General features: G+C 36.3%; 1 protein-coding gene across 21 annotated transcripts in view; it reads left to right on the top strand.

Annotated features, from left to right (window-relative positions):
- MBNL1 (muscleblind like splicing regulator 1) overlaps window positions 1-4,143 on the top strand; it is a 266,635-nt gene extending 262,492 nt beyond the window's left edge. For 12 of the 21 annotated variants that reach the window (XM_030928573.1, XM_030928607.1, XM_030928657.1 and 9 more), the window contains one exon: window positions 733-1,150. The gene's annotated coding sequence lies outside the window, so the exon portion shown is untranslated. Of the gene's footprint in view, window positions 1-732 lie in introns of all 21 variants that reach the window. The other 9 variants (XM_030928665.1, XM_030928624.1, XM_030928616.1 and 6 more) reach the window with 2 other exon arrangements.
- Window positions 4,144-16,939: the final 12,796 nt, after the last annotated feature.

Here is a 16,939-nt window from a genome sequence, read left to right as displayed (position 1 = left end):
AACATTTAAACTGATTTTTGAGTCACTAGATTGTGACTTCTTTCATTTTCAAGGTTGTATTGTGAAGCATACTTTTAATATATGTAAAGATTCCCTGCTGAGAACAAATTTCTTGTAAAAACTGGAACTGTTAATCCACAAGTACATTGTAGTATCTATTACAACTTAATTCATGAGTAATAATTCTGTAATTCAAAAAGAATGATTTTTATTTTCTTAGGAGAAAAACATTCAACAAACTGAATTATCCAAAGCCATCACTTAAAGTATCATTCTTTTTTTTCCACGCATGCATTATGCTAATCAAGCACCCAAATAGAATAAATCTTGTTTAATAGAACATATGACATGAATTTTAATTTTGTAGACCAGACCTTTACTCTTGAAACCTTAATAAGTTTAAATTTTGCCCTACAACAATTGTGCTGAAAAAGAGCTCTGTATATTATGCCCCTTGATTCTGCAAATGTATTTTATACTTTTAGTTTAGGATTGGTAAATTTTTTAGCACATTCTACAGTTTTATTAAATTGTACACATTATTTCGTTATATAGAGATGATAGATTTTGTTCTGTCTACTCTTGTGAAATGGTTTTTGTTTTTATATGAAGATATAATAACTTGTGAATATACTGGTTAATCAAAAAGAAAATTTTTATATTAAATGTATATTAGAAACTGCTTTTAGATACTATCTGTTCTAACAAAGATTATCTCTTTTTCCCTTGTAGATCATGCTAAAGAGGAAAGGACAGTGTGCTTGGTTAGAGTAAAGGATGAGGTCATTAGCCATATTGTATATATCGTCAAGCAACACACACAAAAGTTCCTCAGCCACAAGACATCCACATATTGCATGTTAACCAGAAGAAAAGACAACATGGAAATCCACTGCACACTGTTGCCTATACACTTTGTACATTTAATTGATATTTGTGCTGAGGTGATATTCCTGTCTAAAAGAACAACATTGTCTTTCTTTTCTAGCACAGAGTTATGCATTCAAAGATGCATACCTAATTAGTTTCCTATATATTCATGCCATCTTGAAAAGACAGACTGTGGTGTAACCATGATTCTATTATGTATTGGTACGTCTGTAGACCAAGATATAATTTTTTAAAAATAAGTTTATTTCTTTCAAGGTTTACAAATAACAAAGGTGCACCTTGTATTTAAAATTGCCATTATAGATGAGAGCGTGCATGCACAGTCATTTTTGTTTAAGAGTAATATTTTTAATGTAATAGATTGTAAGACGTGGTGAGGGAGGGATCTGACAGAGATGAATGTGCCAAGCAAAACCACAACTGTGTATATTTTAAAGCACATCATGGCTTTAAGTACCATGTTGTTAAGGATTCTCATGAAGTGCCATAGACTGTACATCAAATTAGAGTATTATTTCTTCAGTGTTATTGTTTTCAGAGCCACATTTTGTTGCATATTTGCTAGTACTAATCAGTCAAAGGGCACCATTCTTTTTTCTTTTTTTTTCTTTTTTTTTTTTTTTTTTGAAACCAAAGCTGTCTCAGAAATGGCCAGTTTAACTTTACAGTAACAATAGACAGCACAACACAAACTCTCTCAATACAGATAAACTCACACATACTGGAGATATATATAATAGATATATGTAAAATTATTTTAATGCATTGTAGTGTAATATTTATGCATACTATACTGTATAACATGTTATTCAAAAGGGATTGCCATTTCTGAGACACAATAACAAAAAATGTTTGAGGAAATTATTTTGCTTCTATTTATAGCCTCTGTCAAAAGTCAAAAGACTATAAATGCTTTGCAAAAATGGTTTCACGTTTGCTTAAATGCTTCATCACAGTCACATTCAAAATAGTGACTCTAAACAAAGAAGAAAGCAGCACTGTCATCAGATGCATGATAAACCAAAATATGAAAATGGGAAATGTTTAATTAACCTAGTAATTGGGTGGGTTAAGTACATGGGTGAATTTTATATGTGATTTTTGTTTTGTTTTGTTTTGTTCAGATTAACTGCTTATAGCCTTAGAAAGCCTTTTACAAAATTAAAAAAAATAGATGTGCATTCAGTTTTTAAGAATGGAATCATCCAAAGGAATTCCTTTTTTTGAGGTTTGGATGTCGCAGCTAGTAAAGGATATTTTTGCTCAGTTCAGCAGTTCTAAAAATTGCTGAAGTAGGGGCCAGGTCACTGGTAGTTATAGTATGGAATGGGAGAAGTGAAAGTTCAGTTATAGAACTTTCCATACTTCCAAGTTTACTGCAAGTTTTTATGCTTGAGAGAGATGCTTTCTAATATAAGACTGATGTGTTGATTTTACTGATTGTACTGTACATCTATTAAAGCCTTAGATTATTACATTACGGGTTGGAACCCATACCAATGTAATTTCAATCGTGTTAAGAAAGTAATGGTGACTTCACATGTTATTGTAGTTAGTTACATTATAGAATATTACTTATTTTTCTTGTTAAAATGTAGTTTTTCATTTCCTACATTTATTAGATTTTCATTTTCTATTAACAATTGAATACCATTTCAGTTTATAGACTATTGTTTTATTAGATTTTACCGATGAATTTTTCAAAATACAAAAAAAAAGTAGTTTTTCCTTCATAACATACTCAGTTTTGAATTACATGTAGTGTCATATGAATATTCGTATTGTTAACTAAATGATTTATATTTTACTGATTTAATATTACAGTGTAAGAATGTCAGTCATTGTTAGTTCTTGTCTAGTTTTCATTAAAAGAACAAAGATCTTTTATATGGATATCTTATAAATATATAATCATTGCTAAGTAAGAAGTTAAGTTGTTGCTATCGCAACAATCCTGGCAGACAATTGAGTAATATTTTGATGATTTATTTTGTTTGTAATTAGTTATTATAAGAAGATCTAGATCCTAGATATTAGAATAAAATTTATTTTCTACTGTATCCATTTCAAATGTTAAAATATTGTTTAATATTTTTGAAATCCCTGAATATCAGGCCTTGTTATAAATAAGCTGCATAATCAATAAATAGAACAAGGGACTTTTTGTTGATAATCCAAATACTCAAAGTTTACGTAATGAAAATTATAGCGTGTGTGCAAACTCTTGAGGGTTGATTATGCTGCAATTTAGCATGTTGGAACGTCTAGAGAGAAGGTTGACTTTTTGCACTTCTGTATATAGTCAAAAGAGAGAAACCTGTATAATAGTAAGATCTTATTTTGAATAAAAACGTCTATAATTACAAGGAGTTTTGTTAAGGCTAATACAATGACAGACTGAGCAAAATTGCTTGCAAAAGTGGCACAGAGTTAGCACTCCATACCCCTTCAAACATGTTGCTTTGCTTTCTTGTGGACAGCTTGTAGTTTGCCAGGATTTTTTCAACTGGAAAGATACGCCATCCTTTCAAACCCTCATGACTGACAAAAACTCCATGGGGCCAAATCTGCCTGAAGATCATTACCAAAAATAGCAGGTACTTCTACCATTAAGGTGAAATCATGGATCAGATATTCCTTGCATTTTTCAAAACTACTGCATGTTTAAAACTTCAACAAAAAAAGAGAGAAAGAACTATACTAAGAACATATATTATTCAGATCAGTTTCTGCCAATTTCAGTGGTTTATTGTTCACAAAAAAATCTTCAAAACAAGTATTGACTGTCACAAAATTTAAATCATAAACAGGCAAACCAAACAGCACACTGTAGCTATAGTTGTTATGTGATTGTTTTTTATTGCTGTAGGATCCTGTTCTTTCAGCAGGTGAAAAATAAAACGCAGTTCAAATTTCACGGTTTTAATTTTCAACTCAGAAGCACTCAAAAATGCAAAATGTGATAATGGGCACTTGTTAAAAGAATTAGTGTGTCCAGCCTTGACTCCAGCTGGTTAATAATGTTGCACTTATCAGCAACCCTACCACTTTCATCTGCTGAAAGGACAAATGTGCTTGGTTTTACTATTATGTAATCACAACTTACTTTCTGCTTGTAGTTGCTTAAAATTATGTATTTTGTCTTGGGCTGCAATTTGTTTTATGCTTATTTTATTATTACTGCGGTAGTTGACTTTGCTGTATGGAAAAATAAAGTGAAATTGCCCTAATAAAACTTCTCTTTCTTAAGTATATTTGTGTATCTGAGATTGAATACTAAATTATGTTTGCGAGTTTCATGTATTCATGAATATGTATCTTTACAAACATATTGATGTATAAGTTTGTTACCTGGTTTTAACTGATTGCAACTGCAAGGAAGGCGTTTGTTGTCTTTCTCACTAATTGTCCTTTGATAATGAGAGAAAGAATCAAATCAGGATATATTGCCATCCTGTGCCCAATGTTTTCTGAAATTCTTGCCTTTCCCTGTCTGGCACTTTAAGTGCCGATTGAAATAGTTTTAAAAGCTTTGCAATTTCTACAGATAGCCAGTGAATGCCAAAGTTTCAACATGAAGAACATGCATATTGTATCATTTAGTTCTACTTTATGCTGACTGGCACTTGGTATTTAGTCAAGGGTTACAAATGCTCATTTGTAGGCTGATGCCTTTTTTCTAAAATTTATTGGAATAAAAATAGGTGTATTAGTCATAATCAATACAGTTCTGTTACTGGTTGAGTTCTAAAGGACAATTCTATTATTTTCAGTAGGTCCAACTGTTCTGGGTGCCGCTTGTCAAAAAGAATGGCTGCCCTGAAGATGAGAGTCTAAAGCAGGAGTTCACAGCCTTTTTTGAGTAATATCAAGACATCCGGCTCTTTCCGTTTAGTGATATTTTGGAAATCTTTTCATTGAAAAAAAATTCAGTAACTAGAAGTTCTTGTAATTTTTGCGGTACTTTAAATGAAACTATTTTGTTAATCATAACAGCATATACATGCATCTGAAAAATTCTTTTCAGAAGAGTTATTATTACAAGGAGGACCCACTAGGGGTCCTCAGCTCACAGAATGGGACTCTGTTAGAAGTCATTTCGTTTTTCATTTGGAGAACAAAATCATTTGCTAGAGCTATTACTTCATCACATACCCTTGGTACTCATGGAATTTAAAGTTGGGAATGACACTAAAGGTGAGTGACATAGCAATCTATTATTTCACTGAGACATACTTTTGAATACCAGCTGCTTTCTTACAGGAACTAGTCACTAAAGCACTGGGGAGACATTGCAGTGGTTGAAGAAGGGCTCAAAAACCAGAACACCTGGAATCGTGTCAGCTCTTTGACCTTGGCAAATTACTTCTCTGTGACTCAGTTTCCACTTTATAAGTACAAGAATATCAATACTGCACCATTGTTGAGTGGTTTCCAGACTTCGCTGCAAACTGGAATTATCGGGGGGATCTTTTAAAAGTATTGATACTTTTAAAATAAAACTCAAAGTATCAATACTTTTATACGATCCCCCCAGATAACTGGTTCCTACCAGCAGACATTCTGGTTTAATGACTGGAGGAAAGAACTGAGCTAATACATAAAAACTTAGAAAGGTGCTTGGTTTATAGCAAGTAATTGATACATGTTAACTATGATTGCTATTTATCCATTTTAAAAATCACTCCACTTATTCAACTTTTTCCTAGTTCTCGGATTACACCTCCCTTTCAAAGTAGCCAGGTACACACTATCTCTATTCATTTATATTATCTGTAGTTTAGCAATGAAACTATCTTCTAATTTACCACCACCGCAAATCCTGCTGTTACTTCATTTGTAGTATTTCAAAAACAGAATCAAGAACTTTTTTATTAACTCTGAAAATTTTGTATAGTTCTTATTTCAATTTGATATGGTCAATCTGAAAATTTTGTTTCAGACAATCTGGATATTTTGTATAGTTCTTACTTCAGTTTGATATGGTCACAGACACCACCTCGCCCATTTAGACCCAATATGAAAGTAACCATTTAGACATATCTAAGCTTAACTCTAAATCCCCCTTCAAATATTTTAACTGTGTTGAAGATCAAGTAATAGAATGAAGGTACCATTAAATAATGTATTTTAAATATTTGTATTTATCAAAATAATACCTCGTAACATTTCAGCGACACAAGTATATTTCTATAACATGTTACATCATAGGTTTTTGAATGCTTAAATTAGTACTACCTCAACATATATTAGAATCTAGTTATATACTGTATATGATGCTATACCAGGATCAATGGCAAGAACCTTACAGTGTAATGACTAAAACGAAATATGCAAAGTATGTAATTCCGTCTGTATAGACACTGATCTAGTATTTCTCTCCTCCCTCACTAGTCCAAATCGCTTTATACCACAAAATAATTTAGAATAAAATTAAAATTACATTCTCTTCTGGAATACAATGATATGACTACCCTACTTAATGTCTAACTCACTTTATCCTTAAAAATTAACTTGAATATTGAAAAAATATTTTTGAATAAACATGTTCATTGCAGCATTTTTATAATGGCAAAATCCTGGTCTCAATACTTAGGAAATGTTTCAATAATTAGGAAATAAGTGAAGTATAAAGTGTTATATATTTACAAAGCATTTTTTCAAAAATGATTTAATCACACCGGAAAGTAATTTTAGTGGTAAGATAATAGGAGACTTTGCCTGGCTTTTCAGAGATTTCTAGTTTAGTAAATATTCACTGTTTTTTAAATTTATTTTTTTTAAAAAAAATTGAATTATTTACATTTTTTCTTAGACCATTTCTCTATTTAGGCGAGTCAGTTTGTCATCTTCAGAATATTAAAACGTCCTACAAAACTTCCATTTACCTATCACTGTTAGTTGAAAAATTATAGAAAACATCTTGCCAAATCAGTAAAATATGTATGCCGTTTTAGTAAAATATGTATGCTGTTTTAGTGAAAAATAGTAAAAGGATGTGAATAAAACTTTTAACTTTTTTTATTGTATTTTTTTTTTTTTTTTTTTTTTTTTTTATTTATTATTTTTTTTTTAATTATACTTTAAGTTCTAGGGTACATGTGCATAACGTGCAGGTTTGTTACATATGTATACTTATGCCATGTTGGTGTGCTGCACCCATCAACTCGTCAGCACCCATCAATTCATCATTTATATCATGTATAACTCCCCAATGCAATCCCTCCCTCCTCCCCCCTCCCCCCTCCCCATGATAGGCCCCAGTGCGTGATGTTCCCCTTCCCGAGTCCAAGTGATCTCATTGTTCAGTTCCCACCTATGAGTGAGAACATGCGGTGTTTGGTTTTCTCTTCTTGTGATAGTTTGCTAAGAATGATGGTTTCCAGCTGCATCCATGTCCCTACAAAGGACGCAAACTCATCCTTTTTTATGGCTGCATAGTATTCCATGGTGTATATGTGCCACATTTTCTTAATCCAGTCTGTCACAGATGGACATTTGGGTTGATTCCAAGTCTTTGCTATTGTGAATAGTGCCGCAATAAACATACGTGTGCATGTGTCTTTGTAGTAGAATAATTTATAATCCTTTGGGTATATACCCAGTAGTGGGATGGCTGGGTCATATGGTACATCTAGTTCTAGATCCTTGAGGAATTGCCATACTGTTTTCCATAATGGTTGAACTAGTTTACAATCCCACCAACAGTGTAAAAGTGTTCCTATTTCTCCACATCCTCTCCAACACCTGTTGTTTCCTGACTTCTTAATGATTGCCATTCTAACTGGTGTGAGATGGTATCTCATTGTGGTTTTGATTTGCATTTCTCTGATGGCGAGTGACGATGAGCATTTTTTCATGTGTCTGTTGGCTGTATGAATATCTTCTTTTGAGAAATGTCTGTTCATATCCTTTCCCCACTTTTTGATGGGGTTGTTTGTTTTTTTCTCGTATATTTGTTTGAGTTCTTTGTAGATTCTGGATATTAGCCCTTTGTCAGATGAGTAGGTTGCAAAAATTTTCTCCCATTCTGTAGGTTGCCTGTTCACTCTGATGGTAGTTTCTTTTGCTGTGCAAAAGCTCTTTAGTTTAATTAGATCCCATTTGTCAATTATGGCTTTTGCTGCCGTTGCTTTTGGTGTTTTAGACATGAAGTCCTTGCCCATGCCTATGTCCTGAATGGTACTACCTAGATTTTCTTCTAGGGTTTTTATGGTATTAGGTCTAACATTTAAGTCTCTAATCCATCTTGAATTAATCTTCGTATAAGGGGTAAGGAAAGGATCCAGTTTCAGCTTTCTACTTATGGCTAGCCAATTTTCCCAGCACCATTTATTAAATAGGGAATCCTTTCCCCATTTCTTGTTTCTCTCAGGTTTGTCAAAGATCAGATGGCTGTAGATGTGCGGTATTATTTCTGAGGACTCTGTTCTGTTCCATTGGTCTATAGCTCTGTTTTGGTACCAGTACCATGCTGTTTTGGTTACTGTAGCCTTGTAGTATAGTTTGAAGTCAGGTAGCGTGACGCCTCCAGCTTTGTCCTTTTGACTTAGGATTGTCTTGGCAATGCGGGCTCTTTTTTGGTTCCATATGAACTTTAAAGCAGTTTTTTCCAATTCTGTGAAGAAACTCATTGGTAGCTTGATGGGGATGGCATTGAATCTATAAATAACCTTGGGCAGTATGGCCATTTTCACGATATTGATTCTTCCTATCCATGAGCATGGTATGTTCTTCCATTTGTTTGTGTCCTCTTTGATTTCACTGAGCAGTGGTTTGTAGTTCTCCTTGAAGAGGTCCTTTACATCCCTTGTAAGCTGGATTCCTAGGTATTTTATTCTCTTTGAAGCAATTGTGAATGGAAGTTCATTCCTGATTTGGCTCTCTGCTTGTCTGTTACTGGTGTATAAGAATGCTTGTGATTTTTGCACATTAATTTTGTATCCTGAGACTTTGCTGAAGTTGCTTATCAGCTTAAGGAGATTTTGGGCTGAGACGATGGGGTTTTCTAAATATACAATCATGTCATCTGCAAACAGGGACAATTTGACTTCTTCTTTTCCTAACTGGATACCCTTGATTTCTTTCTCTTGCCTGATTGCCCTAGCCAGAACTTCCAACACTATGTTGAATAGGAGTGGTGAGAGAGGGCATCCCTGTCTTGTGCCATTTTTCAAAGGGAATTTTTCCAGTTTTTGCCCATTCAGTATGATATTAGCTGTGGGTTTGTCATAAATGGCTCTTATTATTTTGAGATACGTTCCATCAATACCGAATTTATTGAGCGTTTTTAGCATGAAGGGCTGTTGAATTTTGTCAAAAGCCTTTTCTGCATCTATTGAGACAATCATGTGGTTCTTGTCTTTGGTTCTGTTTATATGCTGGATTACGTTTATTGATTTGCGAATGTTGAACCAGCCTTGCATCCCAGGGATGAAGCCCACTTGATCATGGTGGATAAGCTTTTTGATGTGCTGCTGAATCCGGTTTGCCAGTATTTTATTGAGAATTTTTGCATCAATGTTCATCAGGGATATTGGTCTAAAATTCTCTTTTTTTGTTGTGTCTCTGCCAGGCTTTGGTATCAGGATGATGTTGGCCTCATAAAATGAGTTAGGGAGGATTCCCTCTTTTTCTATTGATTGGAATAGTTTCAGAAGGAATGGTACCAGCTCCTCCTTGTACCTCTGGTAGAATTCAGCTGTGAATCCATCTGGTCCTGGACTTTTTTTGGTGGGTAGGCTATTAATTGTTGCCTCAATTTCAGAGCCTGCTATTGGTCTATTCAGGGATTCAACTTCTTCCTGGTTTAGCCTTGGGAGAGTGTAAGTGTCCAGGAAATTATCCATTTCTTCTAGATTTTCTAGTTGATTTGCGTAGAGGCGTTTATAGTATTCTCTGATGGTAGTTTGTATTTCTGTGGGGTCAGTGGTGATATCCCCTTTATCATTTTTTATTGCATCTATTTGATTCCTCTCTCTTTTCTTCTTTATTAGCCTTGCTAGCGGTCTGTCAATTTTGTTGATCTTTTCAAAAAACCAACTCCTGGATTCATTGATTTTTTGGAGGGTTTTTTGTGTCTCTATCTCCTTCAGTTCGGCTCTGATCTTAGTTATTTCTTGCCTTCTGCTAGCTTTTGAATGTGTTTGCTCTTGCCTCTCCAGTTCTTTTAATTGTGATGTTAGAGTGTCAATTTTAGATCTTTCCTGCTTTCTCTTGTGGGCATTTAGTGCTATAAATTTCCCTCTACACACTGCTTTAAATGTGTCCCAGAGATTCTGGTATGTTGTATCTTTGTTCTCATTGGTTTCAAAGAACATCTTTATTTCCGCTTTCATTTCGTTATGTACCCAGTAGTCATTCAGGAGCAGGTTGTTCAGTTTCCATGTAGTTGAGCGGTTTTGATTGAGTTTCTTAGTCCTGAGTTCTAGTTTGATTGCACTGTGGTCTGAGAGACAGTTTGTTATAATTTCTGTTCTTTTACATTTGCTGAGGAGTGCTTTACTTCCAATTATGTGGTCAATTTTGGAATAAGTGCGATGTGGTGCTGAGAAGAATGTATATTCTGTTGATTTGGGGTGGAGAGTTCTATAGATGTCTATTAGGTCCGCTTGCTGCAGAGATGAGTTCAATTCCTGGATATCCTTGTTAACTTTCTGTCTCGTTGATCTGTCTAATGTTGACAGCGGAGTGTTGAAGTCTCCCATTATTATTGTATGGGAGTCTAAGTCTCTTTGTAAGTCCCTAAGGACTTGCTTTATGAATCTGGGTGCTCCTGTATTGGGTGCATATATATTTAGGAGAGTTAGCTCTTCCTGTTGAATTGATCCCTTTACCATTATGTAATGGCCTTCTTTGTCTCTTTTGATCTTTGATGGTTTAAAGTCTGTTTTATCAGAGACAAGGATTGCAACCCCTGCTTTTTTTTGTTCTCCATTTGCTTGGTAGATCTTCCTCCATCCCTTTATTTTGAGCCTATGTATGTCTCTGCATGTGAGATGGGTCTCCTGAATACAGCAGACTGATGGGTCTTGACTCTTTATCCAGTTTGCCAGTCTGTGTCTTTTAATTGGAGCATTTAGTCCATTAACATTTAAGGTTAATATTGTTATGTGTGAACTTGATCCTGCCATTAGATATTAACTGGTTATTTTGCTCGTTAGTTGATGCAGTTTCTTCCTAGCCTCGATGGTCTTTACATTTTGGCATGTTTTTGCGATGGCTGGTACCGGTTGTTCCTTTCCATGTTTAGGGCTTCCTTCAGGGTCTCTTGTAAGGCAGGCCTGGTGGTGACAAAATCTCTAAGCATTTGCTTATCTGTAAAGGATTTTATTTCTCCTTCACTTATGAAACTTAGTTTGGCTGGATATGAAATTCTGGGTTTAAAATTCTTTTCTTTAAGAATGTTGAATATTGGCCCCCACTCTCTTCTGGCTTGTAGAGTTTCTGCCGAGAGATCTGCTGTTAGTCTGATGGGCTTCCCTTTGTGGGTAACCCGACCTTTCTCTCTGGCTGCCCTTAAGATTTTTTCCTTCATTTCAACTTTGGTGAATCTGGCAATTATGTGTCTTGGAGTTGCTCTTCTGGAGGAGTATCTTTGTGGCGTTCTCTGTATTTCCTGAATTTGAATGTTGGCCTGCCCTACTAGGTTGGGGAAGTTCTCCTGGATGATTTCCTGAAGAGTGTTTTCCAACTTGGTTCCATTTTCCCCCTCACTTTCAGGCACCCCAATCAGGCGTAGATTTGGTCTTTTTACGTAATCCCATACTTCTTGCAGGCTTTGCTCATTTCTTTTTCTTCTTTTTTCTTTTGGTTTCTCTTCTCGCTTCATTTCATTCATTTGATCTTCAATCGCTGATACTCTTTCTTCCAGTTGATCGAGTCGGTTACTGAAGCTTGTGCATTTGTCACGTATTTCTCGTGTCATGGTTTTCATCTCTGTCATTTCGTTTATGATCTTCTCTGCATTAATGAGTCTAGCTGTCAATTCTTCCACTCTTTTTTCAAGATTTTTAGTTTCTTTGCGCTGGGTACGTAATTCCTCCTTTAGCTCTGATAAGTTTGATGGACTGAAGCCTTCTTCTCTCCTCTCGTCCAAGTCATTCTCTGACCAGCTTTGATCCGTTGCTGGCGATGGGCTGCGCTCCTTTGCAGGGGGAGATGCGCTCTTATTTTTTGAATTTCCAGCTTTTCTGCCCTGCTTCTTCCCCATCTTTGTGGTTTTATCTGTCTCTGGTCTTTGATGGTGGTGACGTACTGATGCGGTTTTGGTATAGGTGTCCTTCCTGTTTGATAGTTTTCCTTCTGACAGTCAGAAGGACTGTCTGTTGGTCTGTTGGAGATTGCTTGAGGTCCACTCCAGACCCTGTTTGCCTGGGTATCAGCAGCAGAGGTTGCCGAAGATAGAATATTGCTGAACAGCGAGCGTACCTGTCTGATTCTTCCTTTGGAAGTTTCCTCTCAGGGGTGTACTCCACCCTGTGAGGTGTGGGGTGTCAGACTGCCCCTAGTGGGGGATTTCTCCCAGCTAGGCTACTCAGGGGTCAGGGACACACCTGAGCGGGCAGTCTGTCCGTTCTCAGATCTCAACCTCCGCGTTGGGAGATCCACGGCTCTCCCCAAAGCTGTCAGACAGAGTCGTTCGTGTCTGCACCGGCTCCTGCTACTTCCCCTGTTGGTCTTCCTTTTTTTTTTTTTTTTTTGAGACAGGGTCTTGCTCTATTGTGCAGGCTGGAGTGCAGTGACATAAACATGGCTAACTGCAGTCTCAACCTTCTGGGCTTAAGCAATCCTCCCAGCTCAGCCTCCCAAGTAGCTGGGACTACAGGCATGCACCACCACACCTGGCTAATTTTTTAATTTTTTTGTAGAGATGGGAGTCTTCCTGTTTCCCCAGGTGGGTCTTGAACTCCTGGGCTCAAGCAATCCACCTTGGCCTCTCAATTTAATTTAATTTATTCAGTTAAATCATCTTTTTGTTTTAGGATTATCTCATCACCTTCCCAACTCTAAAATAGACCGAGTCACTAGAATTGGTTAATATCTATTACAATTTTATCAAGAAAAGATAACTGTGTGCAAAATAAGAGGATTTGCTAACAGGGTAACTATAATAATGTGGGAGATGAGAGCAAGGTGTGCTCCAAGAAGGTGACATTTGAGCAGAGACCTTGTTAAAGTAAAGGTGGCGTAACATTACCTCGGTGGCATACACTCTCCAGTCATCTTTGCTGTTGGATACTGACTCATCCTTCTTGCCAAATTAAATGCTACTGCATCCAGAAGTAGTATTTTCCCTCCTGACACTATGAAGCATTATTTTTTGCTTTATTTGTTTCATGATGTATTGCTGTTAACTGTATTTCAGTACTCATTTTGTTCTGATATTTCAAATTTGTTTACAGTTTGGAATTGCTCCAAAGACAGATACATTCTTGCGAGGAGGAACCAGTCTTATGTCTATGAAGCACCTACAGCCTAGCATCAAGTTTTTATTTACTAGGAACTGGCTGATTGTATACATGAATTTTAATTAAATCTATCTTCTAGCCTTGATGGAAAATGCAGATGAGGAACATTCTATCACACTCTTCAGATTGTGAAAACAATGCAAACACAGTAGAAAGGTTGATTGACTCAATGCCTTCCATTCTTTGAAAATTAGTCTGGAGAAGTGAACGGGTATTTTCCAGCCCACACTGCCCCTAAATCCCCAAAAGCCCAAACTATACCACCAAATATAGTAATTTAGAATGTGTTTAATTAAAACTTCCCTCGCTTGAATACAAAGATGTGATTACCTAACTCACTGTCTATGAAGAGAAGAATGTGTGGGAAGGAACATTCTGGTATGAGTGGTATACATTATGAACATTTTCTTATAAAGCATCTGTGGTGAAAGAGAACATACCTTTATGTTCTCTCTGCATCCTTTAAAATATTTCTAATTCTGAACTTATGAATCTCTTGCCTTGCATTCATCTTTCCTTACCATCTGCTGAACTGTTTTTATTTATGTTTTGGTTTCTTTCCCTCGGCACCTCAAACCTGTGCTAATTAGTATCAACAGCAGAGCATAGGAGGAACATAAGCCATCCACTTATGAACAAATTATAAGAACTGCAGTGGACATTGATTCATACAGAATATATACTCACAGTTGAATGCTTTTTAACATATTTGTCTTGTTTTAATTAGTTGTGTGTGTTTTTCTTTCATCCTGTTCCCTTTATATTATTTCATAGGACTCAAAGCTCTGATCTCTGTTTAGGCTATCTTAGCTCCCAGGAGAACCCTCATGATGAAAATGTGTGTTGAACAATTACTTCATTTGATAAGGGGGTCTGAGAAGCCACTATATTCTCCTACAATTTTCCCACTTGTTCGCAGCTAATTAACAATCACTGAGTTAGACATGAATTTAATAATTAATAGTTAATAAGATTTTTTAAACTTTAAGGAGACTTTATTGAAAAGTGACTTAAATCCATGTTTATTTCCTTCTTCGCTCCCTTCATCCCTCTTCCACCCTGTCTTCATTGTTTGGTTTTTTCTGTTCTCCTCATAAGAATTTACGGAATGCTAATCTGCTAAGCACTGTGGTAGACAGATCAATCCAAAAGTCTGTGCTCAAAGAATCCAATGAGGAGTGGGCAAGATATATGTGTCAACAACTAGTTAAAATACAGACTGAAAATTGATATGCTAAAAGACTGCCTAGTGTTATGGGAAAAGAGAAAGGCCACTGATTCCTAAGGAGCAATGGAGGAGAAGGAGCCCAGAAGATAGGTCTGTGGTTGTTGGAAGACAAATTTCCCCAAATTCAATTTTTCCTCTGGTTTTCAGTGTCATGCAACTTTCTAAAAGCATTATCATGTTCACAAGGATAAGGAGAATATTACTATATGCCTTCTATAGTTGTACAACCAGACCTTAAGTTGGTTAAGACAAAATGTGATAATCACCCACATTTGGTCCTACAAACTCTAATGATACTGTGTCTTTAACTTGAATTGATTGTATGTGTTGGTATAATGTAGCTATCTTTTGAAATTTGAAATTCTTTCATTTGTTATTATCAAATTCTTACCCACCACCTGCATATGTATATGATGGAAATATACAAGAAAAAGTATTGAAATACTTGCCTCATTGCATTTTTTTCAAGACTCCAAAAGATAAAATCAATGTATTAGTTTATTAGTCTTATTTCAAAAACAAATAGATGAAGATGGACAAATAAACTAGTTCTCCACAAAATTCAAACCTCAATTTAGTCAGTTTTTGTTGTTGTTCTTGTTGGTTGTTGTTGTTTTTCACAGAGTCTCACTCTGTCGCCCAGGCTGGAGTGCAGTGGTACTATCTCGGCTCCTTGCAACCACCACGTCCCAGGTTACAGTGATTCTCCTGCCTCAACCTGCCGGATAGCTGGGACTACAGGCACGTGCCACCACACCGGGTTGATTTTTCTATTTTTAGTAGACACGGGGTTTCACCAGTGGCCACCATCACTGGTCTTGAACTCCTGACCTCAGGTGATCCACCCACCTCAGCCTTCCAAAGTACTGGGATTACAAGTGTGATCCACCATGCTAGTTATTAGTATTACCATTTTAAAAGTTTTCCTCCAGATTTGCTATCAGTAAAAATCAGTCTACTGATTCTAATTTATGTTGTTTTCCTTTTCTTGCTCGCCCTCTGGTGGAGCTTCCTGTAACTCTAAAATGACGAAAACTCTGGGCAATCACCTTTTACTTGTGTCATCTCCCAAAATACAAATAACTTGCTCTCTAATGATTCAAAACACTAGAACAAACTAATCAATTTTTTTAAAGAGTTTCTAAAAATAGCAAATTAATAAATTGCTAGCGCCTAACCCTTCGGATTTTACAAAAAAATCTACTGATTACTTTGAGCTAAGTATGTGCTAACACTAGGCATACAGAGATGAAACGAGTAAGGTAATGTTGCTGCTTTGGTGGAGGCTGTGATTCCCTTGGGGAGAAAGGCACAAGGCAGTAACATGTAAGACCTAGGAGAATTGAGAGGATAGGGTGTTTGATGGGGTCCAGCAGTAAATCTAGCTTGAGGTGATGTGAGAAGTTCTCCTGGAAGAGATGCAAACCGATGAGCAGTTGTATTCAGGAAAAGAGGAGGGAAGGTTATCCCAGGCAGAGGAGGCCACCTTACTAAGGCACAGAGGAAACAAATACAAGACCTGAGTGGAAGGCATCAACAAATTTGATATCATTATCACATAAAATGAGAGGCTGAGAGGGCCAGATGAAGACACTGACGGGATAGGCTGGTATCGGATTATGGAGATCTGATGGGCCTCAATAGAGAGTTTACACTTTCAGGGGGCAACTATGGACAGATGGATTATTCTGGTGGCTGTGGACGGAGGATTTGTGAAGGCAAAATTGCATTCAAGGAAACCGACTGTTGGATAAGAGACAACATGGTGGCAAATTGGGATAATAAGTACAGGGACTGTATTACTTAGGGTCCCCTAGGAAGTAAATGCCAAGATAGATCAAAATGCAAGAGATTTAGTGGGGAGGGAGCCAGAGAAATTAAAAGGAGATGTCAAACTGTCCTATAGACCTGACACCTGTGAAGGAAGGGGCACTAGGGTAGAAACATTTTCAAACTGAAGCACAATTCCAGGAAAGTTTCAGCCAGGTTAACAGTCTCCAAGCCAAAATAGCTCATTAAAGGAATCCTGATTTTTCTGTTATAGGTCTGCATTAATAGGAGTAGGTATTTGCAACACAACAACAAAGGGCAAGTAAACCAAATTTATGAAGAATTTCTGGAAATATGTTTTTGGAAAGACTGACACCCCATTAGGAAAAGGGACAAGGGGTTTACATGGGTACTTTATAAAAGAGGATATTCAACACAAATTAAAAACTAAATGAAATGCCTCTACTCACTCCATCCCAATTGCCATGATGAGAAAGTATCCATATCAGATGGTGGCAAAGATGTGAAGTAAATGAAACACTATTTACTGCTGGGTAGAGTTCAAATTGGTAAAACCACG

This window comes from Rhinopithecus roxellana, chromosome 1 (assembly GCF_007565055.1).
Source record: "Rhinopithecus roxellana isolate Shanxi Qingling chromosome 1, ASM756505v1, whole genome shotgun sequence".
In the NCBI taxonomy this organism is placed as follows: Eukaryota; Metazoa; Chordata; class Mammalia; order Primates; family Cercopithecidae; genus Rhinopithecus; species Rhinopithecus roxellana.
This window is presented reverse-complemented; position numbering and strand designations above follow the sequence as displayed.